The 20179-nt window shown below is 36.7% G+C and overlaps 1 long non-coding RNA gene across 1 annotated transcript; it reads left to right on the forward strand.

The window, feature by feature from the left end:
- The first annotated feature begins 2657 nt into the window (after positions 1–2657).
- LOC139592321 (uncharacterized) lies at positions 2658–17502 on the forward strand. Its single transcript, XR_011679961.1, has 2 exons — positions 2658–2786; positions 14696–17502. It is a non-coding gene; the product is annotated as an uncharacterized lncRNA (long non-coding RNA).
- Positions 17503–20179: the final 2677 nt, after the last annotated feature.

A 20179-nucleotide genomic window follows, 5' to 3' on the forward strand; every position in this document is an offset into this window, starting at 1 on the left:
CTCTGGAGCTAATGAGCAGGCACATACCTATGCTGCACAAATAGCTAAGAAGTTTTAAATAAAATATCTCCTTTATTTCCACAGCACATGACTGATCAGGTTATAATTCCCTGAAGAAGCAGCTCCTCAGTCCTCCAGAAGCTTTAAGTAAGCAAATTACACTAATTTATAACAGCCAGGATGGGTGACCCCAGCTGACCAAAGGGGCTATCCCATGCCATATGACATCATACTTAGTATATAAAAGGGGGGAAGAAGGGGGAAGGAGAGGATATTTGGAGTGGTGGTGCCTGTCTCCCCAGGTCACCATTACCTGTGGTGGGGCCCTGCTCTCCTGGAGATGGTTGAACACCTGCCTGCCCTGGGAAGCAGTGAATTCATTCCTTGTTTTGCTTTGCTTGCGTGTGCTGCTTTTGCTTTTCCTGTTAAACTGTCTTAATCTCAGTGAGTTTTCTACCTTTTATCCTTCTGGCTCTATTCCCAATCCCACTGATGGTAAAGTGAGGAAGCAACAGCTTAGGGCTTGGCTGCTGGCTGGGATTAACCCACAACAGACTGATATTTAACTATTTAATGACGTACAGGTAAAATATTCATTTATGTAAATGAATGTATTACACATATCCCCAGCAATACAAAATACATCCATTTTGCTTAAAGAAATTGCAAGTTATTATATAAAAAAACCTCTCATCAACTGTAGCATGATTTCAGGAAACAGGCCCCTTCTTTAACTGCACATAAATTTATCTCTATCCGTTTAGCAGAGCATGAAAAATTCAGCAGCTTTATTGAGATAAGGGAAGTAGAAGAATTTGACTCTATGGGAAAAGCTGTAAATTTTGAATTCACATCTAATTTCAGGCAGATATATAAATATCTGTTACAAAGAGCAAGAAAGTATAAATACAGTCAATCAAAGATTTTTCAATGTGGTGTAAGTTTCAGGATGTAAGTTTTCCTCTGGCTGAAATAGCTAATCCTTAGTTTATTTAATAAAATGAAATATTTGTTGCAAGGTGATCCAGCAAAAGATACATTGGATGTGACAATGTTCAAATCATGTCCACAATTTAAGAGTGGTTCTATTTTATATGTTCTATTCTTATGTATTGACATGGGTTTTCATAAGCATCATTCCTTTTCCTGCAATGGAAATATTCCTGCTTAGATCACTATACAAAAGATCAGAAAGAGCGATGTCAAAGTATCTTATATTTTTAAATAGAATAATCAGAATATTAAAAAATACAGTTTAGAGATCCCTTTTAATTAACATGTAGCTAATGCAATCCAAGGTGGCTTATGCTTTATAGTTTAGTTTGTATAAACAGTGTTTGTGTTTTTCAAACCAAGGCTCAAAAGGGAAAAACCTCACAGATTGATCAGAAAGGTCCTTCAAAGGGATCTTTTTTCATATAAATTGAACCTATATGGGTTTGGGTTTTGCTGACATAGTGATATCATTCTAATAATTATTGCTTATATCAGTATAGACCTGAATTTCAAAGCTGGTACATTTTCTGAGCTGGGTTTCTTTCTTATACTTGTTAGTCTTGTTTGCAATCATGTTAATATTTCACTAGGGCTTAAAATCCAACACGATTTACAAGGTGCAAACTTCAGTCTTGACTGCCCCAAAGGCATTGCTACAATTTCTGTGCTTTCACTTTGCTTTCACATGCCAGCATCCTGGAGGCAGGTGCAGGAGAAACAAGTGTCCTGTGGAGCTGTGCCTCTCCTGCCACTTTCACAGCCCTCTGGTCTGAAGTGGGCTGTACCTGCGGAGAGCAAGGCAGCGGCTGGAAAGCATCAGGGAATCACGTTACGTTTTAGGTCCTCCCAGCTTCGGGTGATTAACTCGGTCCATTTCATAGAACCGGGACGCTTTTGAAGAAAACCCAATGGAATATGTACGCAAATCGCTGGCAATCAGTAAGTGCCAGCTTCTCTTTACTTACTGAAGTCGTTGTCTTTTTTTTTCTCTTTTTTTTATTTCCCCCTCCCCCACAAAATTCTGTAAAACTATATCGGACTCCTTGGTTTTAAGATTCTGGGAGAGTGTTTTTAGAGCTTAATCATATGGGCAACTGAGCACTTTAAACTTCTACTGACTTCAGAATTCCTGGACTATTGACTGGAATTTGATTAGCAATTTGGTGGTAATGTTCGGACTTCCTCTCATACATTTTAAACTTTCCACTACACAGAAGGCAAGGGCGGGGGGGTATATTCTGGCAGTTTTACTATTAAGAAAAATCTATGCTTTCCTACACATCATTATAGATAATTTTTGTTTTAATAAATGGGGTTTAATACTCTTTCAGAGTCCAGGTATGTTTCTGTTATTAAATACCTTGCACACAAAAACATATAAAAATAAATATAGCATATAGATGTATTTGCACATACAGTTAAGTGCAGCTGCTCAAAGTGTCCCCTAGAGCAACAGCGCATTCTGAAATCCTCGGCAAAAGGTTTGGGCTTACATTCTTGTATGAGCCAGCAGCATTGTTTCCCTCTTGCCCAGCGAAGTGACTTAACCAGTTTGACCAGGATCTAGTATCCTCCTGAGTAAAGACTTAACTGCTCCATTGAGAGCAGTCCATTCCCACAGCCAGTCAGATGAGTAAACGCTTTTACACTCTTTTCCTAGGCGAAGCAGTAGCAGTTCATGGAGCTGCCCTTCACAAACCTTGAAGTAGCTTTCATCTTGCTGGCTTTTGTCATTTTCACCTTGTTTACCCTGGCTTCTATCTACAGTGACTCCCATGACAACAAAGAAGGTAATGATCTAAAATCAATGTAGTACTTTACAGGTTTTACTAACTAATACTCTAACTACATGTTTTGTGGTTTATCTTGCTGATAGACTTACAGTACCCGACACCAGCTTTAGAAATACCATTCGAGGGGGCAGAGAGTAATTGCTTAAGGCATCAGGAAAAGTCACTAGCATAGAAATTGTGTAAGGTCTGAGAAGGAGACTCTTTAGAGCCGGGTCTGCCCACTTGGCCGGAGCTGTGCCACACAGCCGAGATCAGCGCTGTGAGCAACCTCTGCTCTCAGCAGGGGAGGATTTTCTCCTGGCAGCAGTTCTGCTTCATGGTCTGAGGAGTTATAAAGTGCTTAGGCTGGCAAAACTAAGGATGTTCTTGTAATCAAGGTAAATGTTTGTTTTCATGAGGCTGAAGCCAAGAATTTGCTGCCTTTTAAGAGAGTGAAAATGCCGTTAAAAGCACGGGTGGGGGTGTCTTTCTCTCATTCAAAAGATTTTGAAATCTGAATAAAACCCCGACCACATCCCCTGCTAGTTCTACAAAGAAGATTTAACATAGCCTTACACCATCGGCAGAGAATTCCCGTGTCACAGTAGTGCTGTCACAGCCACCTTCATGCCATCTAATCTCTTGATGGCAGGAGTATCAGCGAGGCTGCTGGAGTGGAGTAGGAGCAGGGAGCTCTGGCCATCCCTACCAGTAAAGGAGTTCCTCTCTTCTTCCCAGTCTCCCATTGGATCACCCTACCCCTGCTAAGCTTCCTCAAACTGGAGAAGGGGGGAAGGAAAGGAGGTAGGGAGAAAGAGACTGCAATAAACTTCTGAGGCACACAGCAATATAGCTGTTGGTTTCTGCCATATCTGACAGAAACTAATCCTGTGTTACTTCGATTTCTGTCGAAAATAAGATATTTATTTTATGGACATTTTTTGAGCAACCCTAATGGAATGCTCTTAATGTATGTCTCATATGGTAAAACTCCGGCCTGCCTGGTAACCTGTGAAACAATAGCTAACAGCATGAAAGGTAAGGAAGTATCGCAGCGCTTGCCGCCTGCATGTCAATTAGGTTTCTTTCTTGCTCTTCTGCTCCCTCAGATCTTACATCATTACTACACAGAAGGGGAAAGTGCCTGAAAACAATGCACATTTCTGTGGATAAAGTGTGGTTGCCATGAGAACTGACCTCATTCAGACAGCGTGGACACAAGCAGTTTTTCCTGGGAGAAGTCTGTTGTACTGACATGGCAAGAGGAGGATGGGGGAAGCATGTGCTGCAAGGCATGCAGTCCTTGTGGCAACCAACAAATTCTGCAGAGGCGGGAGCTTGGAAATGAGACCCTGTTTCACCAGTCTATAGCTGAGATATGTCTTATGAGATCAAAAAAGAAAGTTAACAGAAGCATATTGACTTTTAACTTATGCCTGCTATTGAGCAAAGACAAGGTTAGGTCCCCTTTCTTGTCCTCAGCTTTCACAATAACTCACAACAGAGTTGTAGAGTAACTGCTTGTGACAGCACCTCCTTAGTGTCAAAACTGCATGCAAACTTCTCACTTGACCTGTTTATATCACCACAACCACACTTTCAAAGAGAAAGCTGAATCTTCTGCTGAGCACTGTATGAGAGCAGAATCTTGATTTAAGAGCTCAGAGATGCCAAATATCTCAAAAACCTTGATGTTCCCTCAGCAGGCCTAGTTCTCACTTTCCTAAATAGAGCTATATTCAAAGAACTTTGTATGCAATGATTTTGGACAGAACTGTCGTGAGAACAATTCATGCTTACTATTCTAGTTAAATAAGCCCTGAATTCAGGCAAAATCCTTCTGCAATACCAGAGCTTTGTAACCATGTTTATGCCTTTCTCCTACAATGCTTTTCAAAATCTCCATTTAGAGGAAAGACCAGCAAGCAGGGAATATACAAAAAGCCTTTTGCCTAAGTTACAGTGGCAACAGGAGAATGAAAACCCTACACCCTCTTTGCACTAACATTGACAGATTCCTGGTTAGAAGAGCTAAGTGAAATGTTTTTCAATGGGGTGCTGTCCTTCCTCAGCCTTTTAGCACACTCATACAGCACTGGGCCAGTACATTCTACTCACAGCTGAAAGAAGTATCCTTTGATTTCCCTCTTGCATGTTATCTGAACAGAAAAGGGTGCTACAGGAGGATTCTAATTTATATTCCAGTTCAGTTATTTAAGAGGAGATAGTTGTACTTTTTTGGGGGAATGTGACTGTGCTTGTTTTATTTTCTCCTGTGGCCAGAACTTTGCACATCATTTGCTTTTCCCACAACACCAAACATAGTGTGTATTTTTCAGATATTTATTTAGGTTAGGGAAATGAGAAATTGAAATATTATCCTGTATTTCTCAAGCTTCTAAGGCAAGCTTTGAGGGAAATTGTTCTAAAAAACCAATCTCACCACATATTACAGTATTTTATCATGGAACTCTATAGCGGGGGATACAGTGCAAATCAGCTATTCCTGTTCTAGCTCAAAAGCCAGTGCTCAGATTTGCCACTTCAGTGGAGAAAAGGGACTGGGAGAGAGGAGTGTGCATGGCTAAGTGTGGCAAATTAGACATATCAAATAGAGTAATTAGGAAGTGAGAAGTATGCTTACCTTCTATTAGAAGATAAGTGTTTTCCTCCCTCAGAAAATGAGGGTATGTTCTATAAGATTATTCTACCTTTGAGCAAATGCAGTAATTCATGCAAATGTAAAGAATGTCATCCTTCAAGGGTCTGTATCTACCTGAAGAAGAGAAGGAGAATATTTGGAACAATATTCTTTGTTCAGGGAAGACAAATAAGAAATCTGAGAGCATTTATTCATTAACTGGGGTGGAAGTAAGAGAAAGTCCTCATAACATGACAACTGAGATGCTTGAGGAAGGGCACTGAACAAGTAGAAGAACATTCTGGGAAAATGCAGGAATGTTTCACTAGGTTTGTCATAAGGAAACTTAACTCAGAAAACTAAATTTAAAATAAGGCATGCATCATTATGCATAACAGTAGCTACTGGAAGTAGTACAGAAGCTTACAGAAAGCCTAAATGTAAAATCAAGAATATACCCATTGCCTGTGTTCTAAAGCTTTTTTTGCTGGCATTACACGTTGTTCTTTACAGTTAGATGCCAACAGGCTGGCATCTGGCACAATCTGCAGGACATGGATTGGAGTAAAATTTGGAAATCTGTAGTGGCGTGATGTTCTGATGGAGGCTGCAGCACGTGTTTCCTGCTGCCCTTTTAGAAGGGGCTAAAGCCACTGTCACAACTTCCATGGAACATAATTTTCATGGCCCAGTGCCTTTTATATAAGGAATAGCTGTGAGAAAACAGTCTTCTGATTTTCTAGGATCCTTTCTTCTGTGTAGGAGGTAAGCCTTGACTTTAATTCTTTTCCCTATTTGACCAGTATCTCTGTCAGGAACCAAACAACAGCTCCTTGAGGCAAAGTGCAATGTGCTTCACAGAGTTTTGTTCTAAGGAATATAAAAGATGACAGATTTATTGTGAAGAGGTAAAAGAGAGCGAGATTTTAAGAACTTGTGATGCATTTGCTGCCAAGAACAGACAGTCATGAGAAGAACAGTTCCAAGCAGAGTCTATGCAATAAATCTCCCACTGGAGGGAGATGTCTAGTCACTGTGAGCCACTAGCTCTGCTACTTGGAGGAGAATTATCTTGCAAAGACCAGAAACAATTCATGAATCCCTGGAAGCTTTGCTTTCAGCAGTGTCTGCTAGAATTGAAATCTCAAGTCTGAAGATTAACATGCCTGTTTTGCCATTCATATCTCCATTGTATGACAAGCCATTCCAAACACAGGTGCAGCAAGGGAGTTCTTCTATTTACTTAGCAGATTTTTCCCTCAGGGAAATTCGACTTCATATGCACTAATTGAATTTCAGTGGAAGAAATTTACTGTTTTTCTCCACTTACACAGCATAATCCAAATGGTAAGACAGCAAGGAAGATACACAAAAAATTTATTTCTCCTTATCTATATTCTTTTTTACAGGAAAAATCAACCAACCAACCAACCAAAAAAAAAAAAACACACAAAGAAACCTACATACATATAATGGAAATAAAGGAAGCATTGCCTACACTAAACCACTATTTTAAAAATTTACTTATATTAAAATTACTTAAATTTTTCCATGTTTAAGAATAGTGACCCTAAAAGTGTCAGACTGAGGTGTCTGACCTGACTTTGAAGACTACACTTATAATGATTTGAGTGCTGACATACTAAGCAGTGAGAAGTACAAACAGTAAATGCACTCACGAAATGCATCCTCTGATGTTCAACTTCTAATAGTTTTGGTATGTTGTATATTAGAAAAGTTTAATATTTCCATGATTTCTCTATAGGTAATTTCTTTTGTTTACACACTGCTGGAGAGCCTTGTGAGGCCATGGATTCATACAGAATGCTTCAAGCACACAAATTTGTAGACAAAGCCCCTTCTGTTTCTTTTTCTTATAAAAATAAAGGCTCTATTTTCTTATAAAAATAAAGGCTCACTAAGCAAACTTAGTGATCATACATTTACAAATAACAGGTTATGTCTAGGAAAATTACATCAGCTAAAACCTTCAAAATCACACCAAAGGGAAAAATAAATGTTGTACATCAGCCACTATTTCACATGAAATGAGTATGGGCAAGTCCTGAGAACTGCAAGAAAGAGACTAACATTGTTTCCTACTAGTCAATAAATCTGATTACACTGGAGAATAAAATATCATACAAAAAGAAATACCATACAAAAGGAAATATCTAATCACGTAACACATTTTTTTTGTAACTGATTACTAGGAATTCCTGAATAATTTTGAATAAAAAAACTTTGCATGACATGATAAAGTTTTCTACACTTTTTCATTCCCAGTTGAATCAAGCTTCACCTGTATGTTACCTACAAAGCACAATTTCAGGAATAAAGAGCCTTGGCCATGCATCCATTCTTATTAGGGAAAATTAAAGCACGTAACAACAGTGTTAGATCTGCAGGAGGAAACCTGGAGAATTAACATTTAACATTCCATTAGTCACAAAGAGATACCTTTCACCATCCTTGGGACAGTCCTTAGTGGCCTGCATTGATTTGACAACTTAGTACCAGTTTCATTCCATGCACATTCCAAAAGCACAATTCACATGCTTGATGCATTCTGCTCTAGAGGTCAATATTTTCAAATTCTAAACCAGTAAAATAGTCAGATTTAGGCTCTTTAGCTTGGGGCTTTTTGTTCACCCCACTGGCATAATTAATAACATTAAAGACTGTGAGATTACACAGTCACTTAAAGATTTTTTTTCTCTGCTGCCTAACTGTTCTCAGGTTAATTTCACATCTTATTAAAGATTAATAAGATGCTTAGAATAATGTAATTAGTATTTTTCAAGCTTTGCTACAATCAGCACTTTCTTTTAACACCTATGTTCCTTCTGTCATTAGTGTTTGATCTTGCCCTGTGAAAACTCTTTGAAAGATTTTGAGTATCTCTTTAATAAGAGGTCAAAAGTTTACTTGTATTATAAATTATTCAGAAGTGTTCTACCTACTTAAGTGAGATTACAGTAAAATTTCAGTTTATTTGATGAAAGAGAATTTGGAATTTATATTCCTGGGTTTAAAATCAGCCATAAATGTGATCTCCTTACCACCCTGTTTGATACTGTACTAAAAAAAGAAAGGTATTTTTCAGTAACTGCTTTAAACTCTGCTGCTTTTTACACTGCATTATGGACTTCAGAAGTACTACTTGGGTCTCACAGCAGATATTTTCATCAAGGTTTTTAAATTGAATGAAATCACCACAACACTTAAGATCCCTCAGCATGTACCATATGTTCCTTTTACTGCTTGCAGTACTTAGAAATGACGTTCACAGTGGGAAAGACTCACTTGGGCTTCAGAATCAGAATCTCTTCAGAGCCATGTTTATGTGTGACCACAATCACAACATGTGTCACCTAAAAATATTATCAGAGCATCAAGGAAGTAGCAATGGCATCCTTAGATATATGAGAAGATGGAGGCAGATTCCAGCTTTTCCTCATTTCTTGCTTTATAATTTAAAGATTCCTTATGAATTTCCATTTGAAGTAGTTTTTAAAAAGCCTGGGATACATTTTACAATTTCTCAAGTTGAGAGACAGCTTGTGTTGATCTGAATATCCCTTTCACAAATCAGTAATATACCTGTGTGTGATTTAGGCTCAAAGAAACAACTTTTAGCCCTAAAGCCAAAATAGCAGCCATGTATTAAGGCCATTGTTACACCTAATAGAAGATCAATGCAAGAGGAGAACATTCTAAAAATATAAGTAACCCAAATATTCAGCTCTTCTTCAGCTCAGAAGACACTGAAAGTGGGAGATGATATAATTCTGTTCCAAATTTTATTTAAAGTGAAGTATTTTAAAATTGTAGAGAATTAAATCCTGTGGGAGGATTTTTATATTTAATATTCTTCTCTGTATCATATATAAATTTCTTTTAAGAATCATGGAGATTTGGGGGAAAGAATATAGCTTACAGCAGAATTTTCAGATGTACTACTAAAACCAGACTATCACTGTGTAATGAAAATATAGGGCCTTGTACTCTGATGAAAAAATCTGTATAGGGCCACCTATGGTGTACAGATTTAATGACAGTAGCACCTTGGCTGGATGGAACTACAGGAAATGCTGAAGCACAACCATCTGTATGGCAACACAGGCATGGTCCTAGAGGTGAAAACTTGCAGGTAATTGCTGAATAATTAAATAAAAGAAGGTATCTAATCTGAAATAATTATAGTGACTCCTTTGTCTGAAGGTATTCTATAAACAATTTTAGTTGCTAGGAGTGTGAAAGTACTTAATGGTCTACAGGCCAGAAGAAGAGGTGGATGAAAGTGAAAGTTCTATAATTTGGCTGGCAAGAAGAACACCCTATAGCAACAAGTGCTTTTCCTCCCTGCCTCCCATTCACTCAGTGTGAGGACCAGGGAGATGTTTTCCTTCATAAACATCATCTGCTACTGCTCCTTCAAGTGCAGATTGAATTCATGATTTCAACTCAAAAAAGCCATGATAAGTGGACCATGAGATGCCATGTGTTGATCAAAACAAAACTGAGGTATTTAAAGACAGTAGTATCAACATCAAACACCAAATCCAAGGGGTTGAGGTCTTTATGAGCAAATAGTTTTATTGTCTTGTTTTTTGTTGGTTTGGGTTTTTTGTTGGTTTTTTTCTTTGAGAAAACTTTTTGAGAAACCTAATAGGCCTACAGCAAGTCTTCCCACATACAAAAATATTGCCAGGGTGCTTTCCTGTCAGTCCTTTGCCTCCCAGCATATAAAGTTTAAAGTTCAATAACTCCCTTCAGTGGCAAAACTCAGGGAAAATAAGTCACCTTTGAAAAGCCCTACAGGGGAGGATAAAAAAGAAAGAAAAAAACAGCTCTGTTTTCAATCTAATAATGTGGGAGTAAGAGTGAAGACTAAGACTTTCCCAGGAATCCCTAAGGAACTGGCATATATTATTTTAGGACTAAATTCAGTCCATATTGCTGTCATAGGATTGCTTTTGAAATGTTGAGTAACACTCATGGATTGGATGACATTCTTACTAAACTCAGAAGTATACAACAGTTTTTCTTTCCCTGGGAGGTAAACATTGCTGATATGTATCTATATAAAATATCTATAACAAAGTAAGTGCTAGAGAGGTTAAGTAGTCCTTCTCAGATTAAAAAAATAACAGTTTGGGTTCAAAGAAGGCAATAAATAAGATTACTCCACCAGCTCCTGTTCTCTGTCTACTAATTCTATTTTCCCCTTAAAAATATGATACTCTTGCACCCCATCTATGTAAGTGGTCTCTAGAAAAGATTTTTTTGAGGACTATGTTTTACAAGTAGTTCTCTGCCTGTCGGAGCATTCATATCTAAAAGAATATAGAAAGGAAGGGCTCACCAATCTCAAGGAGTTCTGCTGGCTTTGTGCCCTAGAACATTCTTCAAAGATGGCAAAGCCACAAATGTGAGCATGCACTCAGACTCATCTTGGAGCTAGAAACGTTTGAAATGTGAGTGAAATTTGAAATTAGTTGATGCGTCTGCTTGGCTTCCATGTTCTATTCTCTATTTTTCTGAACTCTGCCCTTGTCTCCACTGACCCCACACAGCTCTCTCAGGCCAGTGCTTAACTGCACCTGTGAAGGAGAGACAATTGTAGAAACACAGATAAGTGACCTTAGGCAGGCTTTTGCCAGACCCAGCTGGAATCTTGCTAACATATCTCAAAATAAAATTTGTTTTCTTTAGTCTCCTGTATTCTTCACTCTACAGCCTTCAATTTGAGAGACATTTTGTTTGTGGGTGATGGAATGTGAAGAAAAGGTGGGGGCAGATTTTTGCAAAAAAGTGATGGATCTGTCCTCAAACTGGTTTATTACAAAGATAAGCTTTGTTGCATTGCTTAAAAATAAAATCTCTCTCCTTCTAGATAATTATACTACTAAGACTGATACCTAAGGTTAAGTAGAAAAAAATTACTTATAAAACATGTTTTTAAAATATGAAAATATTCTAAAATAAAAAGCAATATATTTCTTCATTATGGTTGAATTTCGTGCAACTTGCACTGAAATACAGGGAGGAATCCACTAACCTCTAAGTTAAAGATTTCTGTGCTCTCTGCTCCATGTAAAAGGATGTTCCTGACTTCCAGAACCTCAAGAAAACTTTTCAACCTGGGGAAAGCTGACAAAGTTGTAAAAAAAACCCAAACCAACAACAACACTAAGAGATTGCTATTGTGATTTCAATGGAAGATAACCTAAGCATCAGGAGGTGAAACAGAAAGAGAAAATACTAGCCCTCAGTGAGGCAGAATTAAAAGTAATAAGGCATAAACAGCCAAACTTAAGGCGAAAGCATAGCTGTTTTTCAGTGACCTCTTCATATCAAAAATATTTATAAAAAATGGAAACATTGTGAGACAATTAGTAACAGAGGCATTGGAAGTTAGTAGTGATCAGGCAACCCCAAGCACTCCCTTTGTACACGAGCAGGTAGGATGGCTCATGTGGAGCTTGTTTTGCTCACATAAATCGGCAGTGTTTGATTCAGGCCACAGTATAAACAAGACAAATGAGACTTGTGAGCCACCCAGAGAGAACAATTCTAAAAGGGTGTGCTACCAAGGCCAGAGCAAAGGCCTCCATCTAGTAACAGTTAAATATAGGAGGACATAATTAAAGAACAGGTTAGACAAATACTTTGAGTGTTGAATAACTGTTCTTTGGAAGGCTGCAAAAACAAAAGTGCATCCTTTAAAGGCAAGAACACAGATGCCTAAGGACTTCAGGACAAATCAGTCATGGAGAAAGTACAGAGAAGTAGATGGAGAGGAGAGAATAACAAAAAAAAAAAAAAGAAAAGAAAGAAATTCAAACTAGATGTCACAGTATCTAAAGGCACTAACAGTCTTCTCAGGAAATATAATATTTTTCCTTGCTGCAAATTTATGCAACAGGTCAAATATATATGTTTGCCTTGTTTTCTTTGATGGCAGATTGTATAGATCAGATATCAAAGAATGTTAAGCCTATGCAATGACTGCAATTTTAAAACCACTAGAGGTGGTCCAATAGAAAAGAGCTGGAAATTGAGTAACTCCCTAATGATAAATTTCAGGGTTTGAATGCTATCAAAGCAGAAACTATATTCTTTTTTCTTCAACTAGTAAAGGTCAAACGTCTGAAAACATGACTGAGATGCATATGAAACAGTAAAGTGAAGCAGAGTAGTAGAGCTTCCCATAGGAAAAGTGGAAACCAAAGAAATAAGTTAACACTGGAGATTGAAGAAGTGAGACCTCTGCATAAAAATAATTTATGTGTACATTTAAGAACCTTTCATTTCCTTATGTTATTAAAGAAAATTCAAAAGGCCCACAACAGGCTGAAGTTTAAATATTGCAGTGTGAAAACAGTCAGCAAGATCCTTACCTATAGATAAAATGCAGGAGAAAAAAAAGTCAATTTTCAGGCAGTAAAATACAAAAGTATGGTGAGACTAAAGACCAGAGATGCTGTTGAATAAGCCACCAGCTTTCATCTCTGTTTAATGCCCTCTGGCACACGGACACTTTGGAGAAAACTGCAGACTTAAAAATTAATGAGCTTAGCATGCCATGGCTGAACCAGGATTAGTTTGATCCCAACTTGTAATAAATAATGAAAAAGTGGAGCTGTAAAATAATTAAATAAGTATACAGAGCCCAGAGTGAATTAGGGACTTTATACTGTAGAGTGGAACCAGACTGTTTTAGAAAACAGGAAGGTTCTTTTAATAAAAGTCACAAGACATACTGAAATAGAGGTAAGAGAGGCTGGTTTTACTTTGTTAGGCATATTATATTTTTTTAGGATTGTAACTAAAAGCATTAAAAATCTGCTCAGGTAATACACCCCAAAAAAGTGAATAATACTGTGGTAACACTTATAAATTACATTGACAGCAAGTACATTTATCAATAACTGAAGTGAACTTTTAACAAGTTAACAGAAGTGGGAAATTGGATACTCAGTTTATCTGTGATATTTCTTCCTATTTTAAAATACAGGAAATACTTTAAAAGAAATATAAATGCTGAAAGTATTTTGAAAAATCAGTATCAGACAGTACTGATAGACATACCCTAGGATGGTGGCATTCTGAGGGGGAAAAATCATTAACAAAAATTGAATGTACTCAAAAAAAAACCACTTACAGATATTTAATATTGGCAAGTTCTAGAAAGTTATTCGTGTGCTATTAATTGTGAAGTGGATTTGTAAGAATTATTTTCAAAACTTTAGCTACATGTATAAACAATGTTTATACACGTAGCTAATTGATACATTTAAAAGCAATATATGAAGTGTTTCAACTGTTTCACATGCTTAAAGTTTATTGATTTTTTTGGCACAGTATATCAGGGTTATAAATTAAAGATGGTTTGAATACTTATGACAATATTAACAGCCAAGAAAGTACAACCTTATGAAATGTTAGACTTTGATTTTGTAAACTCAGAAAATCTGTTCAGATTTACAGATCTTTTTTCTTGATTTCAGAAAATTTCCTTCTACCAATCATGCTAATGAAATTATCCCTTAAAACCACATCATTATTTATTTACTTATTTTAAGTTCTTAAACTGCACTGAAATCCAAATTGTGATCTCCTATAATAATGAAAGATTATTCTTTCTGTTACCATGACATGAGGTTTTGGTTATGCTTTGGAATTAGATTTGCCAAAAAATTTCCAAGTTAAGAAAATTTTTGGCTATTTTTAGTGGGGAAAACAGATAGTTCTATGTACAAATGAAATATATTCACTGCTAAAGAAATGCTATTTGACATTGGTCTGAAAGCATTAATTACTTTAGTTTATTTCATTAACTCAACTGATTTTCCTTCCTCTTGCAAACAATCATGACACAATTTTCAGTCACAAATAGCCTGAAATAAAGGGAGGAACATTCTTTACTTATTTCACATCTTTTCTTCTCCCTTAGAGTTAATGTTCTGCTTTTGGCTCAGAGCTAATTCTAATAAAAAACCAAGAACTTGGGAAATACACAGATGGCCCCACACTATAAATTATGTGGTTGTCTTACGTGGGCGGTATGTAAAACATTGCTTCTTCACTCCCTTATAGCAAGCCTGAAATCAGAAGGCACATGGTGCTTGATAAGGCTTTTTTACATTCTCCATTTTCAATGTGTGTAAAAACTTAGTGACCTTCAGAAATAAGTCTTGTCAATTAGGAAAACCTTTCTGTAACATAATGCCTCAACATCTAAAATGCTTTTCATTAATGGTGGCTTTATTCTTGCCAGAGGAAAGCTACACACAGGAAGAAAACGAGAAAAGGAGAAAATCCAACAAGAAAAAGAAGCATTCAAATATGACTGAAGTAGTTTAGAAAATGACCCAACTCCACTGTTGGAAACACTTGTGAAAGAGGTATCTGTGGATGCCAGTCACCTGAAGACAGTGAGAAAGCGGATGTGAGAAAGGAAGGACCTGGTCATCCATCAGATGGAATCCAGACGTGACAATTAGAGTTAATGAACCACAACCCATGAAGCTGCTTCAGCGCCTTTTTACAGCCCCACTTCATGGCCTTCATAAAAGTACCAGGACTTATTTTACAGAGCACATCTGCTCTAAATTCCCAAAGGAGAAACTTGCATTCAGAAGTTATTTTTTGTTTCTTCACCACTTTTCAGTCATTTAGAAAGAATATTTAACAGCAGTGTCTTTACTTTTCTACCTATTCAGTCAACAGAATATCAGAACTGAAAGATATTTTTTTTACAATAAAACAATATTATTATAATAGTTATTTAGCTTGCATGAGCTGCTCAGGCTGACTGAAAAGTACCAGGCAAATGTGGGGTTTTTAAATTTCTCCAGTACCACAGCATCTATATCCAAGTATTGCCTTTGGTTTTAAATACTTAGAAATAGAATGCCTTACAAAAATCAGGTTGATTTACTGCTTTTGCAGAGTGCCTCAGTCAGCCTTGGTACTGAAGTCCTCAGTTTCTTCACAGAGCAGATATAACTAATGAAGCAATACCTCTTCCTCCCTGAAGTCCAGAAGATCTGCTGAACTTCTAAGGCTGAGGTTGGAACTGATCCTTCTTGCCTTATGGACAAAGCATTTCTGCAGTTTTTGGATCCTATTCATTCCCTTAGGTCTCAACCAGTGCTACACTCACACTGCTTCTTCCATCCGCATGCAAAAAGAAGCAAAGGGAAGGACAAGGTAGCTCATGGGCTAATTGTTAGAAAACTCCCTTTTGCATACTAGGAGATGACTGGAAGAGCTCTGGGCTGGGCTACAAGGTGTAGTATGCAGAGAAAAGAAGTAATTATTTTCCTCACCACAGTGACATGAATAAAAATATCATGAAATTGACCCTGTTGACCCTAAATATTACAAATTTGACCCTGATCCAAAGCTTCAGATGGCAATAGCTGAGCAGCCTAATTATGGCGCTTTCAGATTGTCAGTGTTCTTCAGGAAAGTAAAGAGAATACCTTCTTCTGATGTTAACCACTAATTTAAAAAATAATCAATCTGCTCAATAATCCATGACCAAGTAAATGCTAGAGCCACTTGTTGGAAGAATACATGTATTTTCTTAAGACATCATTGGTCCGCCAAAGTCTGATGTGTATACTAGAACAAAAATTCTGTTCCAAAACAAATCAATTCACTAACAAAACTGATATCTATGTTACAATTTGGCAATAGTAGACACTCCCAGGAATCCTTGTCCAGCATAGCCCTTGTCAAAGCCTCCCATAGTAAAAAACATTATTCCCCTGGTTTTATATCAAGCAAAGACATCTCAGCAGCTGGTGCCTCTTTAAATCTGAACTGGAAGAAAGCCACCATTCAGAAATAAGACTCCACTTTGCATTTGCACATGGAAATGTCTGTGGTATTTGCAGGACCTCATTGGGAGTCGTCTTTCAAGGGAAGTAGCTCATAGAATTATTGTATCATAATACTTTTTCCATAGCCTAAATAGCAGTTGAAATACTAAAAACTGCTTTATTATAGCTAAGTTTTCTCAATTAAAAAAAAAAAAGTGCTTCACACTGTGTTAAATGTCTTGGTAACAACAATCCCTGAAACTGTCTCTGCTAGCATACACACCATTGTTAAGACAAGTTCAGGTTTGTCTTCATTATTTCACTGGCTTGTTTTTTTGATTTAACTTTTCTAGAGCTCATTAAATGCCACTGGTATTGAAAACATGGTCGAACTAGTGAAAAAATAAAATATAAAGTTTTATATAAAGTAGCAAAATTTTTAAATTATTGAAATAGTGTTTGCTGCAAATACCATCTGCCTTGTGTAAACACCAAATTATTTTTGCAAATATGTAATCAAAAAACATAAACAACATACTGAATAAACCACCCACAGACCAGGCAAATAATGTTTTAAAGGCCCACTCTTTTAATAATTTCCTCCAACCCAAAACTACTTCAGTAAGTCTGGACATAAAACATAACAAAAGAAATAATTGTTTTTCTCTTCATTAAGATGTCATATAAACATACTTAATGGGAGATCTCTATGTAAACAAAACTTTCTAAGAGAAACTGCTCTAATAGACCTTTGGCATGAGTTGATTTCAAGTCATTCTAGGATGAATGAACCTAACACATACATATTCTAATTCTTTTTATTTAAGAACTACAGTAAAGTGTATTTATCTGTAAACCTAGTTTATTTGGGGTTTAATTAATTTTTTTAATTACTGTTTTGATGACATTAAATCTACAAATTAGTTGTTTTGATTAAAAAGAAACCACTGTTTCTCATCCAATGTTCTCATTGAAAACAACTCATGTTTGTAGGGAGATACATCGGGAAAGAAAACTTCAGTGTTGACACAAAGATAAGAGGGCACTTAGAATCGTGACTTGGTAGCATGAATGTACAGTCCTTCTTGAGAATTACAGTGCAAGCTTTTGCATACATTCTGGGAAAAACTAAAGAGAACTTTCTTTTAACTAATAAAAGCTGTACGGGACCAACCACCCAGTACAGTAAATGTATTAGAAAATGTCATGTGTACTAATGAAATTATAGTATTAAATTATTCTTTTTAAATCTCAATCCATGTTTTCAGTGGCCTGTGTTCCTGTTTTACATGCTAAGTGAGTCATGGCTTTAAGAACATGTAAAATTCCACTTTAAAAGGGGACAGCATAATGGGACATAGATTCAATGAAAAGAGTTTTAAGTGTGAAAAAATACTGTGCCCTTCTTGTCACTAAATTGCTATTGCAAACAGAAGCCGACATTATGGAGATGACGGAGATGATTTTCAGCTTCATCTTGGAGACTCTCTTAAGACAAAAATTAGGATTAAATACTACAAAGAAACTTCTCTCCAGATGAAGAGATCCTCTGAACAGATCATCATACACTTAGTTAAGAGTCTGATTGCAAACCCATTTAAGATGAACAGTACAGAAACCACTTTGAAATAAGAATGTCCACACAGGAACTGTATCACTTGAAAAACTTTTCATTGTAAACCAACTCAGCCTTCTTATACAGGCAAAGATGAGTCTTTCACAGACACATTGGCAAATCCCAAATATGAAGATAAAATCACTTCTTATATTAATGTCCAGTCATTACAAAACTAATTTTGATGATTTGTAGGTATAAACATTGGAACACTGAATGTACCATAGAATCCTCACCTAATTACTTGTCTAATATTAAGAAACAGGAAGCAGCTATGCATACACAGTAAAGAGGCAGATGTTTTATTAGGAACATGCAGTTGCACTTTGCCTGATTAAAATTCTGTGTTGTCTTCTGTTACTATGCACAATTTGAAGACGCTGTTCTAAGTATGCTGCTGTAAAAGGCATTTTGCTCTGTAAGAGGACAAAATATGTCATCTACCACACTGAAGCTGTAAACTTCCCTGCAGGCAATTTCTGCTCTTCCCAAATATCCTCCTTCTCCTGCCATATTAAAACCATTACTTGTGTGACACATGGCAAAGTTTTCCAGCTGTAGTGGACCCAAGTAAAGATCCTGGTTTAAGGTAAGTCTTTCATTAATGTGAATCTGATTTTGTTGAAGTCAGAAAATGTTTACAGCTGAATTCAGTTAGGGAACAACTTGGATTTACTAGCCCATTCCTGCTCATGGCACTACTTAGAGAAGAGGACCTGTAATTTTGGAAGTGACTTGTTCAGCTTAATGGCCACATCCTCAGGGCTGAAGCAAATTAATATTTTATCAAAAATTCCCATAAGAGTGACTTCTCCACAGGGCAAGAAATCCTTTCCAAGAGGCACCATAGAGGTGAAGTAATTTTTTTCTTGTTTTGAAATTTAGTGGTTACTGCTCCTTAGTGTACTATTTCTGCACTGACAGAGAAATCTAGTTCCTCCTGACTGTTGTCCTCCTTATTGAGTTTTAGTAGGTTTTTAACAGTAAGAAGCAAAAAAAAAAGAGTACCATTAGTTTAAAAAGTTAAAGTACATCACCAAAAGTGCAGATCTAAGCCATGAGCTTAAAGGTAATAAAAATAAGGTAATGAGGTAATAAAAAACCACTAAGAATAAGAAAAAAGTTGTGTGAGCAATTGTTTTACATGAAATTGTGTATAATTTATCATACCAGATTATCACTGCAGCAGTATAGAATTTATAGGACTAAAACCAATGGCCTTGGCTTAATTTAAGATTTAAAGGTAATACCTCTTGCACCAAAAAATTTTTAGTCAGCAATCCCCACCCATTTCCATGACAGACTACTGTTGACTGTCTTCCACTTCACTGGAAATGGCTCAGAAGCCTGGCCCCCAAGTACTAAGTACCCATGTCATATGAATTGATATTTGACCAAGTCTGACATTCATCTTCCTATTTTCTGAACAAGTGGCAAACAAGGAAAACAAACAGGAAGATCCTGTTTGGAAATCCCTTACTTTGAAGGACTGACAAAAGCTACCTCACTACAGCCCTTGCAAGGACATTTTCCATGACTGGCTGCACCAAGCAGCACACGGTATTCCTAGGGGATCCCTTTGATCCCAGGAGCATCATTTACCTGTGTTACGGGTCATTTAATTATTTGTCTTCTCAGCCAATATCCTTTGATGTAACAAATTCAGGATGCCACTGCTCTGCTATATGGCAAAGTAATTAATTCCAGCAATAACGTCTTCAAAGATGACGTTGTAATTGAACACAGAAGGAAAAGCCACAAAAGAAGAAAGCAGATAGACATAAATAGTATATCTAATTCAGCTAAGAACCAAACTTTGTATGTTGGTCTGAGTGAGAAGATTTGGAAGATTTAGCTACACACTGTAGTCTTTTTCTCCATTTTATATGTTACATCTAAATCTTGTATTTATTAAAAGATAATTGACAGATGTAAATTCATGGGACTATATGGTTATATATTCTAAAAAAAAGGTCATATAAAAGTGCTAAAAATAGCATTCACTTATTTTTTTAAATTAAGGAATTCAAGATGTATTCTCATTGCTTTCCTAGTAACACTCAAAGTACTCAAAGTGATATTGAAGTCATGCAATATATGCACATATGGGCCAAACTTTAGCTCAAACTTTACAACCTGTACAATTTTTTGAGGTTGTTCAAGACAGACCAACCATAAAATGAGTACTGTATTAAATATATATATATATATATATATATATCCTGTCTTGGATTTTCTTATCTCATTCTACAATGTACTTGGGCTCCTTGTTATTCTCTAATTTTCTTTGAGGCTCACTCATGAGCTGCCATGGACT

Source organism: Agelaius tricolor, unplaced genomic scaffold (genome assembly GCF_023055355.1).
Source record: "Agelaius tricolor isolate 1412-34295 unplaced genomic scaffold, bAgeTri1.0.p SCAF_8, whole genome shotgun sequence".
In the NCBI taxonomy this organism is placed as follows: Eukaryota; Metazoa; Chordata; class Aves; order Passeriformes; family Icteridae; genus Agelaius; species Agelaius tricolor.